Below are 24,321 nucleotides of genomic sequence, written 5' to 3'. Positions count from 1 at the left end.
ACAAATCTGAACACGACACCGACAATACCAAAACGACCACATCCACCACCACTCCCTAAAGCCGCGGCAGAGGAGGAGGCGTGCTCTGGTGGTTGTGGGTGACGGAAAAGGAGGGCGGCAAGGGTCAGTTTTTTGGTGGTGATTGTGGGTGACGGAAAAGGAGGAAGGACCAAGGTGAAAACGTAGATCTGATTTTGGTGGCGGTTGTGGGTGACGGAAAAGGAGGAAGATGGTGATATAGATCTGATTTTGGTGGTGGTTGGTGAGATATGGTGGTTGTGCCGGCTGATTTGGGGTGAGTGGGGGGATTTGGGTGGGTGGCATGGTTGTGTGAGAGAATTGGTTTCGTGGTGGCAAGTGGGGAAGGTGGGGGACGGTGTCGGGGTGATGGTGGAGTGGTGGTGGTGGCGACGCAGTAGTGGAGGAAAGAAAGGAGGGTGGTCGGGTGGTGGTGGTGTCGGGTGGCATTGAAGTGGAGGGTGGTCGGGTGGTGGAAGAGAGGGAGGGTAGATTTATTGGGATTTTTTTTGGATTTATTTGTGTTTTTTTTTTTTGGAGGATTTTTTTTTGGGATTTTAGAAAGAAGAAATGAAATGAAATTGTGTGGGATGAGAGAGAAATGGGTGAGGGGAAACTATATATACTAGATTAGTGGTTAATTAGGTTGAATTAGTAATTAATGGTGTGATTATGAGAAAGATGATTAAAATACTAATGACCATGAGTGTAAATGTAACCTTAGCCCTCCATCTTCCTCATCCAATGGCTTGGATGCGGACTTATGGACTTAAGGATTGTAGGTGGACTCATTAGATCTCATTTATATATATATATATATATATATATATATATATAATAAATTATTATAATATACCGCAAGCACTAGGTAGTATCCCGCACTTCGTGCGGCCTGTTTTAAAATTATATTATTATAATTGAAGAAAGATAATATAATTTATATATGACCTTTAATATTTTTACTTATAAATAAAAATAAAATATTTTTTCTCAAATCTAATTTTCTTAGGTTAACTTCAATACATTAAAATAAAATACATACAATTTTAATTAAAACTACAAAGTGATAACTAATTATGCATGATCAACGTTTTATAAATAAATTTGTGACTGATCAAATATCATATTAATTAAAATAAAATTTATTCGAATAATGCATCAATCAACATTAAGTTCTCACATTATATCATTTTACGATACGTTAATGTTTCAAATCAATTAATATTTGTTCAAAATAATGTGAATATAATTTTATCTAATTTTTAAATTTTTATTTATAACGTGTGATATTTATGTATCAAACATATAAAGTTTAAACTCAACTTATTCAAATGTTTTAATTGTGTCTGTATGCGCTATGTGTCAAACATATCTATAACCATTTTTTGGTATTTAAACAACTATATATAATGATGTTTAAGAGTTTACCTGTAAATAAAATTATAATAATATAATAATATAATAATATAATTATATATATATATATATATATATATATATATATATATATATATATATATAGGATCATATAAGTATAGCTCATATATTTGAGGATTGAGGATCAATGTAGGCCGTCAGATCTAAGAGATCCAATGGTCATCATATCGCGCTTGTCATTAAGGGTATTCCCGTCATTTTGGTTCTAACATATACAACTCCATCTCATCTTTTTTTTTTTTGTTCATTTTCTCTTCTTCCATTTATCTCTCTAACGTCTCTCTTCAGTCAAATGCTCCAAATTTCCCCCAAATTTTTGTCCTACTTCAGCTTTGGATCATTATTGCTCTTATTGATCTTCAACTCTGGGTCATATTTCACCAATTCAAGATTTAAATGGTTAGTTTCATATGCTTATATGTAATTATGCTATAATTTTTTTAGGTTTATGATTCATTTGTATTTTTGCTTTAGTCGATCTGTTCGAGGTGATCAATTAAAATATGATTTGCGAAGTATAATTAATCTTCAGAGTCGAACTTATAAAGATCCTCGTCTGTCGCGGTTGTGATACTCTGATATATGATTAATATCCTCTTCATACTCCGACATGTAAGGTGCATTTTCTTCACTTCAATATTTTTTCGCCTTTTCAATTTCGATTTTTAAGGTTTATGTGTTCATAAGGCTTTGATTGCAAACGATTGTGACGCCTGGCATGATTCGATGTCAAATAAGTGAACAATTGTAGAATTTGTTCGTAATTAACTTTTAAGGATCAATAAACTTAACTAATTAAGATGTTGGCTTATAAAAGTTTTTATGACTATCAACCTAAAGATGAATATTATTCATACGATATACATAACGATATGATAATTTTACAATATTGGTCAATCTGTCTTACTTTTTCGGCTGTGGTGGTGGTGTTATGGCGGGTGGTGAAGGGAAGTCAAGGGTCAGAGGGTTTTTTTGGTGAGATTTTACGGTTTACGGTGGTGGTTGGTGGCGACGGGGGCGGGGTTGTTCTTAGTGTTGGTGTCGTGGAGGCGGTTGTGGATCTGTTTTTTTATTTTTTTAATTTACGGTTGGTGGTGGCGGTCACAGGTGGTTTCACGACGGGTTGGGTGCTAGTGGTCGTTATTCATTAAATTTACAACGCTAAATGACTAAAGTTACGCTTATATGGACTGGAGTTACACTCGTAACACGATAAAATTACACCTATATTGACTAAACTTCCACCCCCTAGCTAAAGTTACATTCTTGAAGGACAAAAGTTACACTTGAAAGGACTAAAGTTACAATAATAATGTATATTAATTCAAGTTTCTACATACAAACCACTATATAACTAAAGTTACGGCTCCAACGACTAAAGTTACACTTGAAAGGGGTAAAGTTACACTCGTAAAAGTAATTCAAATTTATGTATAAAAATCATAATACGACTAAAGTTACACCCAAAACAACTAAAGTTACACTTGTAGGGCAGTAAAGTTACACTCCTAAAATTAGATAAATTCAAATTTATTTATTTAAAATTACATTTTTATAACATAAATAAAAAAATTTTTAAATAAAATGGCCTGAAAAGGTTAAAGTTACACTCCAAAAGTTAAAGTTACACTAAAAAGTCATTAAATGAATAAAGTTACACTCATAATGCAGTAGAGTTACCCTTAAAAAATGTGTGGCTGAGAATAGGACTTAGGGACTCAACCAAAATGAAGGATATACAACCATATATATATATATATATATATATATATATATATATATATATATATATATATATATATATATATATATATATATATATATGGTTGAGATCCTATGAGAATCCTCTTTTTATGAGAACCTCATGTTCAGAATCTCTGTACTAAAAGTTTAGAATTTATATACCATAGGTTCATAACCTTTGTACTAAAGGTACTAAAAAACTATGGAGTCAAAATAGTAGATGTAAAATGATACAGTTACCAGGTTATATTACAGAGTATGTAATTCACTCAACTGAGTTTGACAATACTATTCTTAACATTTTGGTTTGATTATATTTATTTTAAGTTGTATCAAAATTAACGTGGTTCATAGTATACTTGCATGCTTTACATGCAAACACACTATTGGTTCTTAACATGTGCAAACAATGGTGAGCACCGCACATGTAATTAGGGATGGCAGTGGGTCGGGGACCCGACCCAGACCCTGAGGGTCGGATCCTAATGGGTCAGATATTGGTCTCATTTTTTCAGATCCAATGGGTATTGGCCGGGTATGGGTCTTAAGAAAATATTTCGGGTCCGGGTCCGGGTCTAAGTTATGAGACCCATACCCGACCCTTAGACCCTTTATTAAAAAAAAAAAATCACAACTTCTCTGAATTCATACTGACAGACCGTAGAAACCAAAGCAACTAAAGTTTCTTCCTCTTCCCTCATCCCAAAAGTGATAAAACCCAACCAAACTCTTCTGACAATACCACCACTCCACCACTGACACAGGGAAACCACCACCACAGCACTGATACGCCACTGGCAACCATCTCTCTAATAGACGGCGACCGGCAACCACTATTAACGGCAACCAGTGACGGTCAGATGGAGACGGCTATCAAGTACGGTATTGATTTTAGGGTTCCGAGCATTGTTGTCAGAATCGCGATTCGATCCAACGATTTTACGATCCAAAAATGCTCGACCGATCCTGGATCCTACGATTTTATCATAGTTGTAGAATCTTTCGATCCTATTAATTTGAAAATTTCTAGAGATGGGATCATAATACGATCCTACGATTTTACGATCCTACGATCCGATTCTATAATAAAAAAAATTAATATATATTTATATATAATGACACCGTAAAACTCAAATTTCGTGTAAGTTGTTCATACAATGATACTAAAATCATTAATTACCAATATTTGATGAATAAATATTAATAAATAAGTGTTTTGATTTTCAATTATATGTTTTTACCAAATAAAAAATTATATGTAGTGAGTTTGTAGAATCTTGCGATTCTATGATCCGATTCTACCGATTCGATCCTACTCTCCCCATCGATCCAAAGTAGAATCCCGATCCTGACAACAGTGGTTCCGAGTTTGATTCTTTCACATGTATATGGAGGTAAAATTAATTTAGGTCTTCTTTGTCTTTCTTAATCTCTTTGGTATGTATATTGGATTTGGTAGTGTACAATAGAGATTAATAAACTCATAATGTTAAAGTAGTATGAATTTTATTTTTTTTAATATTATAGACTCCATAACTGTTAATTCTGCTATTTAAGTGGCTAAAACTCAGACCCGCGGGTAGACCCAGACCCTACCCTTACCCATAGGGTCCGGGTATGGGTCCTCAAATTTTAGACCCTTGCGGGTCTGGGTCAGGTACGGGTCCAAATGGAAAATCTCGGGTCCGGATTTGGGTGGACCTTATCCAGACCCTACCCATTGCCATCCCTACATGTAATCATTGTACTTATCATATCACTTCACTGCTGGAATATTCGACTTGAAGCCACAAAACTTAATAAGTGCTCTGTAATGGTAGTCTCACAGTTATCAGAAGTACTGATATATTTTGACAGAAGTTGGCGATCGAGACAAGGTTGATAGTTCTTTGATGTATACAGCAGTATGCATTTTAAGCAGTTTTGAGTTGAGATAATAAAATGATATAAATGTATAAGAGATGAATGTGAAGTTTTGAGCTGAGATAATAAATAAAGTAATGTCTATTACTTACACGCTTCAATATGCATTTTAAGAAGTTAGAATTCCTGTATTGCAAAGCAATATTTTGAGTACAATGTTGTTCAATTAGTTTCAATAAAAAAAATATATACATCAAGATATAAAACTAAACTTACATGGCTTTCATGTGAACATTTATACCAAATGTTCTCAACCTTTGGTATAAAGGTTCTGAACCTTCGGTATAAAAGTTCTCAACCTTTGGTATAAAGGTTCTGAACCTTCGGTATAAAATTCATGTAGGCATTCTAACTTACCTAGGGGGGCCTAGGTAAGCAACTTCCTCCATTGTGGAGAAATTGGAATTCATGGGAACTTCCAATTCATGTGAATTGGGGTAACCAAACAACATACCCATTTTGCAATTCACATGAATTTAAGTTCCTGCATTATTTAGTGGGAAAAAATGATATATATATATATATATATATATATATATATATATATATATATATATATATATATATATATATATATATATATATATATATATATATATATATATATAGAGAGAGAGAGAGAGAGAGAGAGAGAGAGAGAGAGAGAGAGAGAGATAGGTTCAGGTAAGTCCTTCATTTTGGTTGAGTCCCTAAGTCCTATTCGCAGCCACACATTTTTTGAGTGTAACTCTACTGCATTATGAGTGTAACTTTAATCATTTAATGACTTTTGAGTGTAACTTTAACTTTTATAGTGTAACTTCAACCTTTTCAAGCCTTTTTTTTTTACAAAAATTTTAATTTATGGTATAAAAATGTAATTTTAAATAAATAAATTTGAATTTATGTAATTTTAGGAGTGTAACTTCACTGCCTTATAAGTGTAACTTTAGTCGTTTTAATTGTAACTTTAGTCGTATGATGGTTTCTATGCATAAATTTGAATTTATATACTTTTACCAGTGTAACTTTACCCCTTTCAAGTGTAACTGTAGTCGTTGGAGTCGTAACTTTAGTTTTTCAAGATTGTAACTTTAGTCTGGAGGTGAAAAGTTTAGTCAATAGAGATGTAATTTTATTGGCCTACGAGTGTAACTCTAGTCCTTGAATTTGTAACTTTAGTCTCCGGAATTGAAACTTTATACTAATAAAACTTACTTTTATCAACCACCTCCTACCCCAACTACGACTGCACCACCACCACGGTCCCACCACTACCAAAAAAACACGACAACCAATACTAACCACTTATTATCTCAGAACTGAAATAAACAAAAAAAGAGAGAGAGAGAGAGAGAAGGAGAGGAAGGCGGCAGACCCACCGCGCACCACCAGCCGCATCTCCCACATACCGCAACAACCAACCCCAACCACTAATTTTCTCAGATCCGATTTAAAAAAAAAAAAAGGGAGGCGGCAGACCCACCGACCGCATTTCCCACATCCACCACTACCACCAAAATGCAACAACCAAAAACAACACCAAACTCTTAGATCTGGAAAAAAAAAATGAGAAAGGAGAAGGGGACAGAGGCAGCATAGAAGGAAGGTGTGGCGTGGTGCGGCAGAGGAAAGGAGGTGGAGGAAAGGAGGCGCGGCAGAGGTGGTAGAAAGGAGGGCGGTGGAGGAAAGGAGGTGCAGCAGAGGTGTGGCATGGTGCGGCAGGGGCGGACGAGGGAGGCGGCAAGGGATGGGTTTTTTCAGATCTGAAAAAAAAAAAGGATGGTGGCGGCGGTGGTGATGCGGTGTGGGCGACAGGAGAAGAAGAGGTGGTGGTGGTGGTTGATTTAGGGTTTGTTTAGAGAGAGAAGAGGAAGAGAGAAATTAGGGTTGGTGTGTTGTGAGAGGAGTGAAATGAGAAAAAATGAGAGGAATTAGGGTTTATATTCAATTCATTCTCAGCCACATATTTTAATCTAATCTCAACCCTTCATTCCTTCATTTTGATCTAATCTCAGCCCTTCCTTTTTCCCATCCAACGGCTTAGATTAGAACTTATGAACTCAACCAAAAAAAGGTGAACTTACATGATCCTCTCTCTCTCTCTCTCTCTCTCTCTCTCTCTCTCTCTCTCTCTCTCTCTCTCTATCTATCTATCTATATATATATATATATATATATATATATATATATATATATATATATATATATATATATATATATATATATATATATATATATAGGCGGGATCTCATGAGTTTGGTTCTTACGGTGAGTTGTGAGTTTGGAAAATCTCAACCATTAGATAAAAGAAAATAGATGGCTGAGATTGAATCTAATATAGTAATAGAAAAACAAAAAATTACTCCACTGACATCTTGACGAAACAAATCCACAATTAAAGATTCAAAGCTACCCAAGTACACTACTCTCTCTAAACCCAAAAAAAATCCCCAAATCATACAATTAAACCCTATAATTGCAATTTAATTTGCAGCAACGACAATTTAATTGTCCTAAAAGTTTAGAATTAAATGATGAAATAGTTCGTTCCAATGAAATCTCGCCTATTTGTCTTCGAATTTATATCCATTTTTCATCCTAATTGTTCTAAGGAATCACAGTAAATATTCCTCAAAATTCTAGAGATTTAGCCTAAAGTTTGTGCAAAATAGTAATAAAGTTTCAGCCAAGGTATTTAGATAAAAAAAATAAATGGAATAACTAGTGATGTTGATGAGAAAGCTATCGTAGACCTCCTAGGATCTTCTCGCCATTAAATTTGTTGTTTTGTTAAGTTCTCTTATGTGATTTCTCTCCTTTTCATCTTCACATTTTTCTATCGTCTTGCATGTAATTTTATTAGCCAATGAAATCTTGTGGCATTAAGATCGCTGGTTTTGATTATACTTTTTGTTAATCTAGGGAAAATAAGAAGAGTGTGAAAAATTTGCAGTCGGTATCGAATTCGGCGATTATTGAAACGAAGTCGTCATTTGAGTTGACTTCGTCTCAGCCGAGTTTTGTTAATTTGGCTCTGTGATGATGATGGTCGCATTAATTGATGTGGTGGAGCATAGGAGGTGCGGAATGAACGGTTGCTGATCGAATTAGTGGTGGTTTGTGTGGTGAGCTTGATAATGGATGGTGAATGGTGATAATGGAGGTGTGCGAGATGCCAAATGATGATATTTTAGTTTATATTGGATTTTTTCTTAGGCTTTGACCCTGTTTATGATGTTTTTGTCGATGATGATGCTCAATTCAAACATACGTATATGAAGAAGAAGGACGGACGAATTGATTCAGTCTTAACATCGACGACTCTGAAGTGGGAACAAAACGGTCGCCTCGGAGGTGACAATGACCAAGGTGGTGGTTGCAGTCTATTTAGTGGAGAAGAAGGACGGACGAATTGGTGAGAACTAGGTGGTGCTTGGTTGCTGCGCTGATTGGAGTGAATTGGTTTCAAGTTCGCCGCCGCATCGAGGCTAGTTCTCTGCTTGAGTGAGATGCTGCCATGGTACCATGTAACATTCAGGTTTAACAGCACAATAACAATAGAATAACAACACAATAACACGTGGTAAAAAAAAGAAAAAAAAAATCAAAGTCGTAAAAAAAATCAATGTGGCACCGGAATAACATCACAATAACATCACAATAACAGCACAATAACACGTGGTAAAAAACATCAAAGTCGTAAAAAAATCAAAGTTGCACCGGAATAACATCACAATAACACCAGAATAACAGCACAATAACATGCGGTAAAAATAAGAGTAAAAAAATCAAAGTAGTAAAAAAAATCAAAGTAGTAAAAAAATCAAAGTGACACCGGAATAACATCACAATAAATGTTAGAATAAAAAGAGAATAAAATGAGAATAACACGTGGTAAAAAAAAAAAAATCAAAGTCGTAAAAAAATTCAAAGTGACAGCAGAATAACATCACAATAACAGCGGAATAACAATAAGCACAATAACATGTGGTAAAAAAAAAGAGAAAAAAAAAATCAAAGTCGTAAAAAAAATCAGTATAAAAAAAGTACAATAACAGCATAATAACACGAGGTAAAAAAAATAAGAGTAAAAACATTTCAAGTAAAAAAAATCTGGTACAAAAAGAAAAAAAAAATGTAACATAATGAGAAAATTAGAGAAAAACATAAGAGGAAAAAAAAAATCAAAGTTGTAAAAAAAAAGCATAATAATACGAGGTAAAAAAAAGGAGAAAAAAAATTAAAGTAAAAAAAAAAAAGAGTAGCACTAGAAAAAATAGAAAATAAGTAAATGACAGTGATTTTATGTGACAGGTAATATTAGATCTTGGTCATTCATCTCTAATATAATCTAGTGGCTGAGATTTTCAAGCACAAACTCACGACTCACCATAAGAAACAAAACTCACAAGAACCTAACTCTATCTCTCTCTCTCTCTATATATATATATATATATATATATATATATATATATATATATATATATATATATATATATATATATATATATATATATGCAAGATCCGGTGAGTCCACCTAAATATTTGAGTCTCGTGAGTCCACTTATGTATCACAGTGTATACACAAGAATATCAAACACTACACGAAACAATATCACTGCTTATACTGAACAATATCACGCAAAATATACAACGAAAACAGTAAAGAGAAGGCTTAAAACTATAGTCAGTGACACTAATCGTCGACGGCAACAACCCACGGCCCACCACCACCCCTTCACCTCCCCAACAACCACTACCCACGACCCACCACCACACGTTCACCTCCACAACAACCACCACCACGGCGCACAAGTCCGTCTCACGACCATCGCTACCACCCCTCACTAACATACAATCAACGATCCTTCTTCCATTAACCTCCATCAAAGAACAACGCCGCCGCTGTTAAATTAGGGGTCTCATCGCCGGCGATGAAGGAAATAGGCAAATATAAAGAGAACAAGAGAGGAAAAAATATAAAAGAAGTAATATGCAATAACTCCGACGAACACGCCGCCAAAATCGACTCACCGGCGGGAAAGTGCGTGAGGATGGTATTTGTTGGAGCTCCGACCCTAGCACTGATGGGTGTAAGAAAAAGTATGAGAAAAGAAGTTAATAACGGATGACGAACGGTTCAAAGAAGAGTGATATTGTTTAATATGACGCGTGATCGTTTAGTATAACTTGTGATATTGTTTATTTGGACTCACGGACTCAAAGAGATAGGGTAGACTCATGTGATCCTAATTCATATATATATATATATATATATATATATATATATATATATATATATATATATATATATACAGTATTAGGATCAATAGAGTCCTCTTACATACTTGAAGTCCATAAGTCCTCATCCAAGCCCTTGGATGACGGAAATAAAGGGCTGAGATTAGATCCTAGTAAGTGAATGAAAGGCTAAGATTAGAATAGAAGATGTGGACTAGAATGAGCCTTTAAAAAGAAAAAACTCACCCCTTTGTCTCATTCTCAGCCTCCCTCTCTCTCACTCCTCCCTCTCTTAAAACACACTTCCCCCTACTCTCTCAAAAAATTTCCCCTACCGCCCCATCATCCTGTCACCGCACCACCGCACCACCGCACGACGTCCACAACACCTTCCCACACACCCACACACCCTCTCTCCCTCCCCTGCCTACCACACCACCTCCACCGCACCACCCGAGCTTCACAACATCACCACCTCCACCACCAAACTCCGACCAAACACCTAAACTAAAACCTAGATCTACACAAAAAACCATCACCGCCACCCATAAAAAAACCACGCACCACCTCCTTCCTCCTCCCGCCGGCCTTTATTTTCCTCCATTTCGCCTTTACCATTCCTCTTGTCCTTTTTTAAATATACCACATGCCGCAACCACTGCCCACGCCGCCACCGCCGTTCTCTTTTTTTTTTTCAGATCTATTTGTTGTACTTTTTTCAGATCTCATGTGGAGAATGGTGGTGATGTGGTGGTCGTGCCTAGTTGCCGATGGTGGCGATGATGTCGTGGCTACTAGTTGTTGGTGGATGTAGTATTTGTTGGTGTTGTCGTTTGGAGGAGGTCGATGGTGGTAGTGTGGTGAGTGAAGGATGAAAGGGGGGATGTTGTGGGGACGATTCCAGGCTAGATCTACAATATTTTGATATAAAAAAACTAGGTAGTGGGTCTTGGGTGGAGGTAATGGCGGTTGGTGGTAGTTGTGGTTGTCTGGGTTTGCCTGACGGTGGTGAATGGAGATGGAGGCTCGTGGTGTTCCGGGGGGGACTGATATGGTTGTGCCGGTGGTGATGTATGGTGGTCGGGGGCTGACATGGTGGTCGGAGGACATTAGGGGGTAGTTAAATATGATTAACAACTAAAGTTACACTATTAAGGATTAAAGTTACAACGTCAAGGGTTAAAGTTACATCCGTCAAAGACTAAAGTTGCATAAAATTAGACTAAAGTTACATCCTTAAGGATTAAAGTTACACTCGTAAATGACTAAAATTACATAAAATTGGACTAAAGTTTTATAAACTTATCCTAAAATTGCCAAAATTTAAATTAATATTAAAAAAACACATTATATAACTCCAAAATTCAAATTATTGTCTTTATTAAAATAAAGTTACACCCTTAAGTAACTAAAGTTACATAAAATTGGATAAAAATTTTATAAACTTCTTTAAAAATTGTATAAATTCAAATTAACATATTCAAAAACATATTGTATAACTCCAAATGGCCATGTAACTTCAATTCTGAAAATGTGTAACTTTAACTGTTCATATGTACCTTCTGTAACTTCTTAACTGTTCATGTGTATCTTCTGTAACTTCAAGACAATCCCGTGTAACTTCAAGACAATCCCGTGTAACTTCAAGTCTGTGTGGCTAAGAGAAGGACTCATGGACTCAAAAAAAGTTAGGGACTCATTTGAACCTTGCTATATATATATATATATATATATATATATATATATATATATATATACATATATATATATATGTACATATATATATATATATGTACATATATATATATGTACATATATATATATATGTACATATATATATATATGTAATATATATATATATACATATATATATATATATATGGGTTAATTGATAATCACTACCAACTTTAACCCTCTTTTTCATAATCACTACCAAGATAAAAAAAAGTTTCAAAATCACTACCCTAAAATCATCTCCGATCTAAAAACACTACCAAATAGCCGAAAAATCTCAATAAACTCGTGTTTTTCAAATTTCCAGCCCAAAATCTTCTTTTGTATTCCCATTCTACCCCTCCCCTTCTTAATTAAAGCTTCCATAACTTTCCCTTCATTCCTCTTTTTTTTATCTCAATTTGCTATTCCCGACCAGCAACAAGCCAACAAATCAACCATACATCATCTCACAAGGTTTTATAATCGAGCCATAACACAAACTCGTTTTTGAAGACTCGGATTTAACCACTAGACTTCACCATTACGCGGGGCAGGACAATCTCACTCTTTCTGATAATCTTCAACCTTAACATTGCCGCCATTGTTGTCTCACCTTCCAAAAACCATATGTATCAATCCATTCCTCCAGATCAACCAATGCGGTATTACTACAATACTACCTCGAATTGACAAAATGATATTGGTAATGTAGTTCTGAAAACCGCATTAATGGCATCCAGAAATCAGGCGATCTTATTTAAGAAGCATACAGAAGAGTGTTCGTGCTCCTACGTCAAGTATTGAATTAGCTGCGACGTCGTTGATTCGTCCTTCTTATACTCCTCTTAGTACTCATGATCCCGCTACTTCGTCCATGTTTCCCCTAATTCAATTGATTTTTTAGGTTTTTTTTATCTCAATTTGTTATTCCCTCCTTTGCGCCTCCGACCACCATTATGCACCGCCAGAAATTCCTACACGCCACCATTACACTTCTCTTTGTCGCCTTCGATTACCATAAACGGAGCTCCGGGGCATTATGGTGAAAAGAAAGGAAAAAATATGGGAGGAGAAGAGGACATCACGATCGTCGGCGAAGATAAGACGTGCAGACGCGTTTGGTGTATTATCGGCTTAATCGGGACGGCGGTTTCGATCGGCTTGTGAGAATGGGAATAGAAAAGAAGTCATTATCTTGGTAGATTGAGAGTACAGTATCAAAGTAATACAATTAATGAAAAAGAGGAATAAGAAATGGAGTAGAAAAGAGTTGAAGAGTTGTAGAAGTAAGGGGCAAATTGGTCATTATTTTCTTAAATTTGACGGAAAGGGACAATTGGTAGTGTTTTTAGATCGGAGATGATTTTAGGGTAGTGATTTTGAAACTTTTTTTATCTTGGTAGTGATTATGAAAAAGAGTGTTAAAGTTGGTAGTGATTATCAATTAACCCTATATATATATATATATATATATATATATATATATATATATATATATATATATACATATATATGAAGGAAATGTAGATTCATATACATAAATAACATACTCATATATGCTAAACTAATTTGTCATAAAATTAAAACGGATTTTATGCATGCAAACAATAATATAAATAGAGGAGAAATCATGTCCTTACATTGTATATTTCGGCTATTAGGGCACAAGAGAGATCACCTTTCTCTTCTTGTTCTTGAGCTTTTCCAATGGAAGAACAAAGATCTAAGTGTAAGATCTCTCCCTATGCTTTATACCCAAGGCTTTCACTTAATCTAATTATTATTATGAATACTAGTATAATATTAATCTTATGAAAATTGAACCAAAATAGTTGGTATTTTAGCTCCTAAAACCGGGTAGAGGAGAAGAGATTTGGAGTAAATAATCTCTCTAATTTATCATAAAATGTAGAGAGGAAATTATCTTTCTAACTCTAGAAAAATAAAAATGTGAATTGAATGAATAAAAATTAGAGAGAAAACTCTCTAAAAGCCCCTAGGAAAACCGGTGGGTGGGGTGCTTTTTGGGGAGCCAATGCATGCCCATATTGGTCTTCACAAGGAGAATAGGGTTGCATGGCTACTTAGCTATTTCATCATTATGTTTTCTATTAAGATTTATTAACACAATTCTAGCTAATGCACCTCCAATATTTCGGCACTTTACATATTATGGTGTCCATATTATTTTTGTCAATTGTCTATATGTTACATGTCACATGTCACATATATTTGATATGTAATTTTTATCATATTAAAAATCAACGTATTAATAAAATACGTCACATACAAAAATTGACTTAGTAATCTCATAATTACTTGTGCCAAAAATTTTACCAATTTATAAATCACAATTGATTGTATTTATAACAATTCATTCAATTTAATTGTTACATTAAACAATTATTTCATCCGAGTAATGATACAATTCAATTACTCAGACCGTATCTTATTTAATCACATTTCAATATGATACGTAAATTTTACTTCCAAAATCGTCCGTCAATTTTCAAGTAATTTAATTAACTCGCAACATTATACGATCAATTAAATAATCAATTAAGTGTATTGCCCTTTAGGTATGACCTAGGGGGTCAACTGATCACCACCGTCACACGACAGTAATGTCAAACTCTAGTCAGCCAATCATTACCGATATATGTTGACCGGTTGGCGGTAAGAATAATATTACTTCCCAATTGTATTCTTTAGAATGAGATTTAATGATGATATTAAAATCACATGATCGCACTATTGTTGAGGACACATTTCCCAACAATCTCCCACTTGTCCTCGACAAGTGTGCGTCACCAATTCTCTTGTCATATTACTATCTCCCACTCAATGCAAGGTGTCTTTCAGGTCGTACTTGCAAGTGATCATATCGAGAGTGGTTTCCTCGATCTGGAGAATAACTGATTGACCGGATTTATCCACTCTGGATACCTTCCGAGCGTGGCCACGCATTTCCAGTTCATTGCTCCTCGAGTGGCCCTGAGATATTGTTATAACCCCGACAAGGGGTGGACAATTCCTATCGCACTTATTCCCTTCGACTAGCCCACGACCATCATAACCCAAAATATGCCCATTTGACCCCATTTACGAAGGTCGTAGTAACACAAATCAAAGTTAATCAAACTGTGCCATCTTAGGTGAATAGTCTTTAGTCAAAAGAATCGACTCATTTGAATACTATAGTAGCTCTCGCCACGACCAGGCTATATAAATTTGCGAGAACTCTATAAGCGGTCATTAGGCCCGACAAAAAGTTCCTTGATCCGCCTATGTGATCGACTAGTCATCTCACATGACTCTATGGCATTTGAACTTGCCATCAATCGCATCACACTCTAGTCACTTCGAGACGTCACCTCATACAAGTAACTATGGGCAAAACAATGTTAATCCATGTTCACTTTAACGGGGTTCAATTGTCTCTACAACCCGTTTGGATGTAACAAAGTATAAATTAAGGATAAAAGACAAATGCGATTATGAACATGAACAAAAACAACACTTTTATTTCATTTCAAAATCTAACAAAAATTTGGTACACGTTTAAGTCCCATGGACGCAACATGCCCATCATGCTAAGCCTGCGATAAAGGCTTGGTGAGCGGATCGGCTATGTTGTCATCCGTCCCAACCTTACAAATCGCAATTTCCTTTCTTTCAATGAAATCTCTTATTACATGATACTTTCTAAGTACATGTCTAGATCTATTACTAGACTTTGGCTCCTTAGCTTGGAAGATCGTCCCACTATTATCACAATAGAGAGTGATGGGATCATCGGCGGTAGGTACTACTTTTAGACCTTCCGTGAATTGCTTGATCCACATAGCTTCCTTGGCGCCTTTCCGATTCGCTATGTACTCACCTCCGTTGTCGAATCCATGATTCTGACTTCCTTGAAGCTTCTCCATTTACGGCACCACCATTGAGCATGAAAACAAAACCACTTGTGATTTCATGTCATCTCTATCTGTTTGAAAACTTGAGTCCGTGTATCCTGTAACACGCAACTCGGTGTCTCCTCCAAACACAAGGATAGAGTCCTTAGTTCTTCTCAAGTACTTAAGGATGTTCTTGACAACAATCCAGTGACTCTCACTTGGATTTCCTTGATATCTACTCGTCATACTCAAGGCATACGAGACATCGGGACGTGTGCATATCATGGCGTACATGATTGATCCAACAATGGAAGCGTAAGGGATCAACTTCATGCGTTCAACATCATGGGGTTCGGAGGGACATTGAGTCCTGCTCAATATCGTTCCGGTTACCATAGGTACCAAACCCCTTTTGGATTTGTCCATCTTTGAATCGTCGAAGAATCTTATCAACATAAGACTCTTGACTTAGTGCCAATATCCTCTTGGGTCTATCTCTATAGATCCAGATACCTAATATGCGTTGTGCCTCTTCTAAATCCTTCATTTGGAAGTGGTTACCTAACCACTTCTTAACAGAAGACAACATTGGAATATCATTTCCAATGAGTAGTATGTCATCGACATACAAGATTAGGAACACAACATTGCTCCCATAGAATTTCATGTATAAACATGGTTCCTCAACATTTCGAGTGAAACCATTTTCTTTTATAACATGATTGAATCGATGATTCCAACTTCTAGATGCTTGCTTAAGACCATAAATGGATCTCTTAAGCTTGCACACTTTGTTAGGATTTTTAGAATCAACAAAACCTTCGGGTTGTATCATGTACACCTCCTCTTCTAAATGCCCATTTAGAAAAGCGGTTTTGACATCCATTTGCCAAATTTCATAATCATGAAATGCGGCGATCGCTAACAAAATCCGTATGGATCTTAGCATGGCTACGGGGCGAAGGTCTCATCATAATGGAGACCTTGGACTTGGGTAAATCCTTTTGCCACTAGCCTAGCTTTGTAGACATCGTCATGTCCTTCTATGCCATTTTTGACCTTGAATATCCATTTGCATTGGAGGGTCTTGCCCCTTTAGGCAAATCTACCAAGTCCCAAACTTGGTTTTCAAGCATAGAATCCATTTCGGATTTCATGGCTTCAAGCCATAAGGTGGAATTAGGACTAGAGATTGCGGCCTTGTAGGTGGCGGGCTCGTCACTTTCCATAAGTAACACATCGAGTGTTCCATCTTCTTCGATAAGTCCCACATATCGATCGGGATGGCGAATTACTCGGCCCGTCCTTCTTAGTGGAGGAGGTACAACCGCGTTAGACGACGAAGGAACATCTTCTTGCGTCTCTATCTCGGTTTGTGGCTCTTGAACTTCATCAAGTTCAAAATTTCTCCCACTCTGTCTTTTAGAAATAAATTCTCTTTCTAAGAAGACAGCCTCGCAAGACACAAACACTTTATGATCTTGAGGTTTGTAGAAGTAATACCCTCGAGAGGTCGAGGGATAACCTACAAAGATGCATTTTTCGGATCTTGGGGCTAGCTTGTTGTCGTTCTTAGTTTTGACGTAAGCATCACATCCCCAAATCTTCATATAGGATATATTTGGGATCTTACCCGTCCACATCTCACATGGAGTCTTTTCGGTGGACTTTGTGGGACTATTATTCAAAGATCGAATTGCGGTTTGTATCGCAAATCCCCAAAACGAGTTCGGTAACTCGGTTTGACTCATCATGGATCGAACCATATCTAGTAAGGTTCGATTTCTCCTTTCGGCAACACCATTAAGTTGAGGTGTTACGGGTGGAGAAAGTTGTGATATAATACCACGACTTTTCAAGTGTGAATCAAATTCAAGGCTAAGGTATTCACCACCACGATCGGATCGTAGTGCCTTAATCCTTTTGTTCAATTGGTTCTCTACTTCGTTTTGGAATTCCTTGAATTTCTCAAATGCTTCACTCTTATGTTTCATTAAATAGATATACCCATATCTACTTAAGTCATCGGTGAAGGTTATAAAGTAGTCATAATTACCACGAGCGGTGATACTCATTGGTCCGCATACATCGGTGTGTATGAGTCCTAATAGCTCACTAGCTCGTGTCCCTTTACCGCTAAAAGGATTACGAGTCATTTTGCCAAGTAGGCAATATTCGCATGTACCAAATGATTGATAATCAAATGGTGTAATCACATTAGTAGAAATTAATCTTTTGATGTGATTCTCGTTTATGTGACCTAATCGACAATGCCAAATGAACGCTTCACTTGGGTCACTTGTTTTGAGTTTCTTTGATTGAATGTTATAAATATCATTAGTCGGTTTTGAGGTCTCTAAAATGTAAATGCCATTTATGGAAGAAGCTTGGCCAATAACCAAATCATTCCTAGAAATAGAGCAACGATTGTTCTTAATGACAAAACAAAAACCGTCCATGTCTAGCATGGCGATTGAGATAATGTTTTTAGAGAGCGTAGGAACATAAAAACAATTATGCAAATACAACTCAAAACCGTTTGGCAAAGCTAGAACATAAGTTCCTTTGGATTCGGCCGCTACCCGAGCTCCATTTCCAAGTCGAAGATCCACATCTCCCTTGCTAAGCTTCTCCACATCTCTTAAACCCTGTAAATGATTACAAAGGTGAGAACCACAACCGGTATCTAGTACCCATGTCGTAGTGGAAGTATAATTTATATCAATAACATAAATTTCTTTAGGAATTGTACCTTTTGGAGTAATGAGTCCTTCCCTTATATTTCGCAAATACATAGGGCAATTCCTAAGCCAATGTCCCATGCCATAGCAATAATGGCACTCATCATTAACTTGCTTGAAGTTTTTGACTTTCTTTGCTTTCTTCTTGAACCTCTTGCCCTTTGAAGCAAGAACTTGATTGCTAGAGCTCCCACTAGCTTTGGCATCTTTATCTTCCAGAGACAAAGACCCTATAGATCGTATGAGGTAGTCTTCCAGAGACGGACTCACACGAGGTCTAGTAGTAGTGGGTGGTTTAGAAGAAGTGATGAAATTTAGGTTTCCATCCGAACCTATCCCGAAATGAAGTTCTCTAGTTGTATCGAAATTATTGTTGGAGCATACGTCGTCAAGAACATGGTGATATGACTCAATAGTAATTGGTGCGGTAGCATTTGTTGGATTCATTGTAATGTACTACAAATATGGAGGAAAGGAAATATTAACATTTGTCTTTTTAAATCATACTTGCAAATTTAACAAGATATGAACATTTATATAGTGACCTCTACCCAACTATAATAAATGATTCCAAGACCCAAATTCATATCGACTTAGGCACGGTGGGGCCGATACATCCTTTATCAATATAACTCGGTGGATTAACGTTTAATCGATTCTACTTTTAGAACTCTTGGTCGATAATATTACATTAACAATTATCTATAGCCCAAAACACATCGACAGGGGCACGGTGGGGCCGATACATCCCTTATCAAATACTTTTGTTGAGTTCAATCCAAATTTCGAATAAATGTGTCCATGATCCAAACCCACATTAACTTGGGCACGGTGGGGCCGATACATCCCTCATCAACATGAATTCGGTGGATTAACATTCATCACCCACTTCCCCTACGTAACAAGGTTTGTACCCCGGTGGGGCCGAGCGCACTCCCTCGCGAAATAGGTTTTCATGGTTTCTACTATTTGGTAAGGCTATGTCTCAATTGATAGTTTTAGCGAGAGGTCATGTCAAATTATTATCTATCACGTTTTAAGTGAACTAAAGCGGTGAACTATGATAATTATATTTGACACGGTCGATAAACTCGATAAAATAAGACAATGCATGTTTAGTTATGGCGATTTAGCGATGCATGTGACATAAAATAAAATGCAAGCATAAAGATAATAACTATTAATCTATTACATATTCGGAAACCAACTCCATTGGTCCCTTGAACTTCGGTTGTGGCACACATCTCGAGGTAACACCGTCTTTATGTATCGCCATTCTTGAAGAAATCCGTCTTTTGGAACTCCGGAATGAATAAAATTACATAATAAATTACATAATTTCCTATTATACATTTGTAACTAAAATAAAATAAATCTATTAAATTACAAAACGGTGATACGAGATCACAATAAAAATTACAACCGAATCGATATTCCCATACATTTCGGGAAATACCAATTAAAAATCTAAGGCCATACTAAGTAAAATTACATAATAAATTACATAAATTAAAAATATGACAATCATAAAGAAAAATGCAGCATTATAATATGTATGAACATGCTCAATTTTTATGCTAAATCGCCTTTAATTAGCCAATATCATATATTACTCGGTTTTTACGGATTTGCGTGATTTCAACATTTTATAATCACAAAAATACATAAACTCATATTTATGCATAAGTTAATTACCCTAACCTCTTAGGACTCAAAATATAGTCTTCACTAATAATTTTGACCATAATTAACTTTTATTTACAAAATTGTTCATAAATGGACCAAAATTACAAAAATAAGCTATTAAACTTCAAATAAATCCAAAAATTTCAAATAAATTCAAAATTTGAAATTTAAATTCATGAACATTCTGGAAAAATTCCATGACACTCATAATGTTCAAAATCTTAGTGTTCCGGGTGTAATTCCAGAGCAAGTATCGTTACCACCCGTGGCTTGTAGAATGATGTCTTGAGTTGGATTCTCCTTTGGTCTTATTCGTTCCTCTCGGCCTCTCCGCAACAATGAACGAGGCGAGGGCTTGGCTCGTGCCAAGCGTACTCACCCGACGCCCAAGTCGAGAAACTTAAACGTATATGTTGTATGCTAATTGGCTAGGAATATATTGTAGAGAGATAAGGAAGATTATCTAGGATGAATAGTGTATTTAGGTTAAGTTGTGTATTTACGGATTGGATCCCTTCCTCAATGAAGGTTGAGGAGTATTTATAGACTTCACCTTTTGTCACGTAGTGGCCAAGTGGCCAAGTGGCTAGCGGTGGAAAGATCGATCTACCCCTCGGCCGAGGGACCTATGGCGGCCGGCGGGCCCGTTGACTCACCGCCGAGGGGTCTTGGATATGAGTACGCGGGTATGTGTCCATTTGGCGGGTTGTCATGCCGAGACCCAGCCGACAGCCGATGGGCCGCATCGGCTATTTGTCTAAGTCGTTGACTTCTTGTGGATATCTTTGACCTTGCTCAATATGTTGACTTGCTCTCGGTGCGAGAATATGCCCCATCAATTTGCCCCAGCGTAGTCATGCCGTGGTATGGGCTCCGATGTACGTTTGAGCGTATATTCTGCGCAAGTAATTTGTAAAAAATTTTCTCAGATCGGCTTCTTCTGCGGCGGCTTCTTCTTCGCTCTCCGCCTAGTCTTTCTTAGGCCGTACCATATCCCCCCTCCACATGGATGTGTTTTGGGCATCCGATGTGGAAAAGAAAGGGACGCTGGCCGAGACCGAGGTTGAGATTGCCGGTTATTTATGATCGCCCCCGGCCGGCGGTGTCTAGCTTGGTCGGTTCGTGGCCGGCGGAGAAAAGGTGCATGGGAATTTGTTGAGGAAGGTGAATAGGCGGAGAGATTTGAATAGGCGTGTTGAAGACGTTTGGTCACTTTGCATTGCATTGATTGACACAAGCTGCAACGATTGACATCCCGTGGTTGCATGTCCGACACGTGTCCGCACGCTGATTGGTTGACGCTTCATGGGTGTTTTTTGATTGGTCCCGCTTCATGGGCTTTTCCCTATAAATAGGGCAATTGCTCGAAAAATTGGCCACCAATTTCATTCTCCAAAATTTCCTTCTCTCTAAACTTCCAAGGGTTTCTTTTTCTAATTTCCAGAGTTGTTACTCCGGCGAGCGTTTTCTTCAAGGTAAACAAACAAACTTTCCAATTTTTAATTTTGTAATTTCATTGTAAACATGTCTTTCGCCGACGTCGGGCCTAGTAAGCGGGCCGTAGGTCACCTTCTCCCGAGGTCGATCCTCGAATTACGGAGGAATGGGAGGATGATTCGATGTCGATGATGACGAGAAGATTTTGGTGACGATCTTTGAGGAGGCTCGTCCTAACAACGTGAGGAAGTACGTTATGGATCACGGCCTTGCTTGTAAAGTCCGTCTTGACCGTATACTTGGACCCATAAGTTAGCCCATTTGTTCGGTGAGATATTTTTCGAGAAACATTTCTTCTTCGGTGAGGGCTACGAAATCGTTATCCCGGAGGAGGGTCGGTTGTCTGTTGCCCTCCACCGGCCACACCGGCGTATATATGCGACATTTGGAGTTTGGGCTCCGGTTTTTTGAATGGGTACGTTGTGGCCATCCTTAAGGCCATGAACGTTGCCGTTGCCCAATTGCACCCGTTGGCCATGAGGACCATAATCGGGTTTGTCTGGCTTTGTCTCTTCAAGGGGGAGGCCCCAACGGTGAACTTATTTCGCCGACTTCACTACCTCCACCGTCATTCTCGGCCGCGCCGGTGGTTCAGCGTGCACACGGAGAAGGGTTATATTATCACGACAAACTTTCCTCTTGCAAGGGTGGCGGGGTCGGTGGGTGTACGTTAAGGTCCGAACGACTATCCGCTTCCCTCGCTCCTTTCAAAGCATCAAGTTAACTTGCGGTGTGAGACTAAGGCGGAGCATGACGGATGGGTCTCCGGAAGAAACTCAAAATGGATCTTTGGCGGGGGTTCTTCTCTCGGAGGACGAGAGGTTGGCAATGCGGCTTTTTGAGGTAGACAAGGGTGGGCTGCCGAAAAGGTGGATTCCTCCAACGCGAGATCATTCTTCGGATGAGCCGCTTTGCCATGTCGGCCTCATACCGGCCCTAGCGCAGGGTGAGTGGGGTCGGTGTGAGGCCCATCACTGTTCTCGTTGTGTCTTTAAACTTTGATTTATTTCTTCTACTTAACTATTGCTTCGTTTCCTTCGCAGGCCATTTTGGACCGGACTGTCGAGGATATCCTCAGGAGAATGGGGTGAACAAAGATAAAACCGTTGCTAACTTACATCCCAAAGCTCTCCCCAATGACCGCAGGAGGTCGCCGACCGATCTCATAGAGCGGCGGTGAAAAGCTTGAGTGCGGTGGAGACCCGGGCGAAGGTTGTTAGTAACGTGTCGCGTCATACGCGCAAAACGAAGTCCTCGGCGGTGGTGGCGTCGACACCGGCCCCGCCTTCCATCCCCCCTGTTCAGAAGGAGACGGTGGAGGTCATTTGTATCTCCAACGGGGATGACTCCGACGAGGAGGAGGGCTCGCCCCTCGTCCGTAAAAAGAAAACAGACGCCTATACCGCGACCGTTGATTCGATGTCGACGAGGAGACGCGTTTCGGCCAAGAGGGCCAAGCACGGTATTGTTCTTTCTGTGGCTTTAGATTTAGCCGGTTCCTTAGGCGCTTCGGCATGTCTGCGTATGTCGATACTTATGCTTGCTTTAAATTTTGTAGATCGGCCCCGATCGTCCGCCGCCGCTCTGTTGGGCGGCGGTGGAGGGGAGCTCTGTCGGGCCGGTGATCAACACGTCACCGTGAACTCTTCATCCTGAATGTTTCCTTCCCGCTATGGGGCCGGCGATAAAAATGTCGCCACTTTGTCCCTTCATCCCGGAAGGTTTCCTTCTCCCGGCTCATAGATGAAGGCACGGAGTCGATCAAAGAGTCGGCGAGGTGGAACAGTCTTACCGGTGCTCGTATCGTAGAGCAGGAGAAGGTCGTGGCTCAATCCACCTTGGAGCTAAATGCCACTAAGAGGGTGGCCGCGAAGGCTAAGCAGGATCTTCTCAATGAGCAGAGGCTTAGGGGAGAGGCCGAGAGGGCGCTCTTGGCTGAAAGAAAACTCAGCGGGGACGTTGAGAAAGAGGTCCTTGCTAAGAGAGCCAAGGCGAGGTCGCGGCGTGAATCTGCGCTAAGTCTTTGGAGAAGTGTACACTCGTTCGAGGCACGCCGACCTCTACCTCAAGCGAGAGGAATGAATCCGGGGACTGTTTAAGGCCCGGCGGAGGTGGTTCGGATCGGAGATGCCGTCATTAGGCAAAAGGATAAGGACATTGAGATGCTCCAAACCGTCATGCTCCCTAACATGTGTCTTTGAATTCCGGATTTAGCCGAAGGAGCCGCTAGGGAAGTGATTGAGGAGCTCTTCCCTCTTGATGGTTCCTTTCCGTGGGACAGATATGACAAGTCGCTTGATGACAAGCTCGAAGCCAAGGAGCAAGCCGTGGCGGAGAAGGCTAAAGAGGCGGTGAGGGCGGCGAGAGAAGGAGGCGGTCACGAGAAGGCGGCTACGGGCCGAGAAGGCTAAGGAGGCCCAAGAGGAAGCCAAGCGGGC

General features: G+C 38.4%; 1 long non-coding RNA gene across 1 annotated transcript in view; it reads left to right on the top strand.

Moving 5' to 3' along the window:
* The first annotated feature begins 1,722 nt into the window (after positions 1-1,722).
* Positions 1,723-24,321, top strand: part of LOC141598854 (uncharacterized) — a 37,281-nt gene continuing 14,682 nt past the window's right edge. Inside the window, exons 1-2 of the long non-coding RNA XR_012523654.1 lie at positions 1,723-1,854; positions 1,930-2,072. This is a non-coding gene — a long non-coding RNA (uncharacterized LOC141598854). The remainder of the gene's footprint in view (positions 1,855-1,929; positions 2,073-24,321) is intronic.

This window comes from Silene latifolia, chromosome 1 (genome assembly GCF_048544455.1).
Source record: "Silene latifolia isolate original U9 population chromosome 1, ASM4854445v1, whole genome shotgun sequence".
NCBI classification, from domain to species: domain Eukaryota; kingdom Viridiplantae; phylum Streptophyta; class Magnoliopsida; order Caryophyllales; family Caryophyllaceae; genus Silene; species Silene latifolia.
This window is presented reverse-complemented; position numbering and strand designations above follow the sequence as displayed.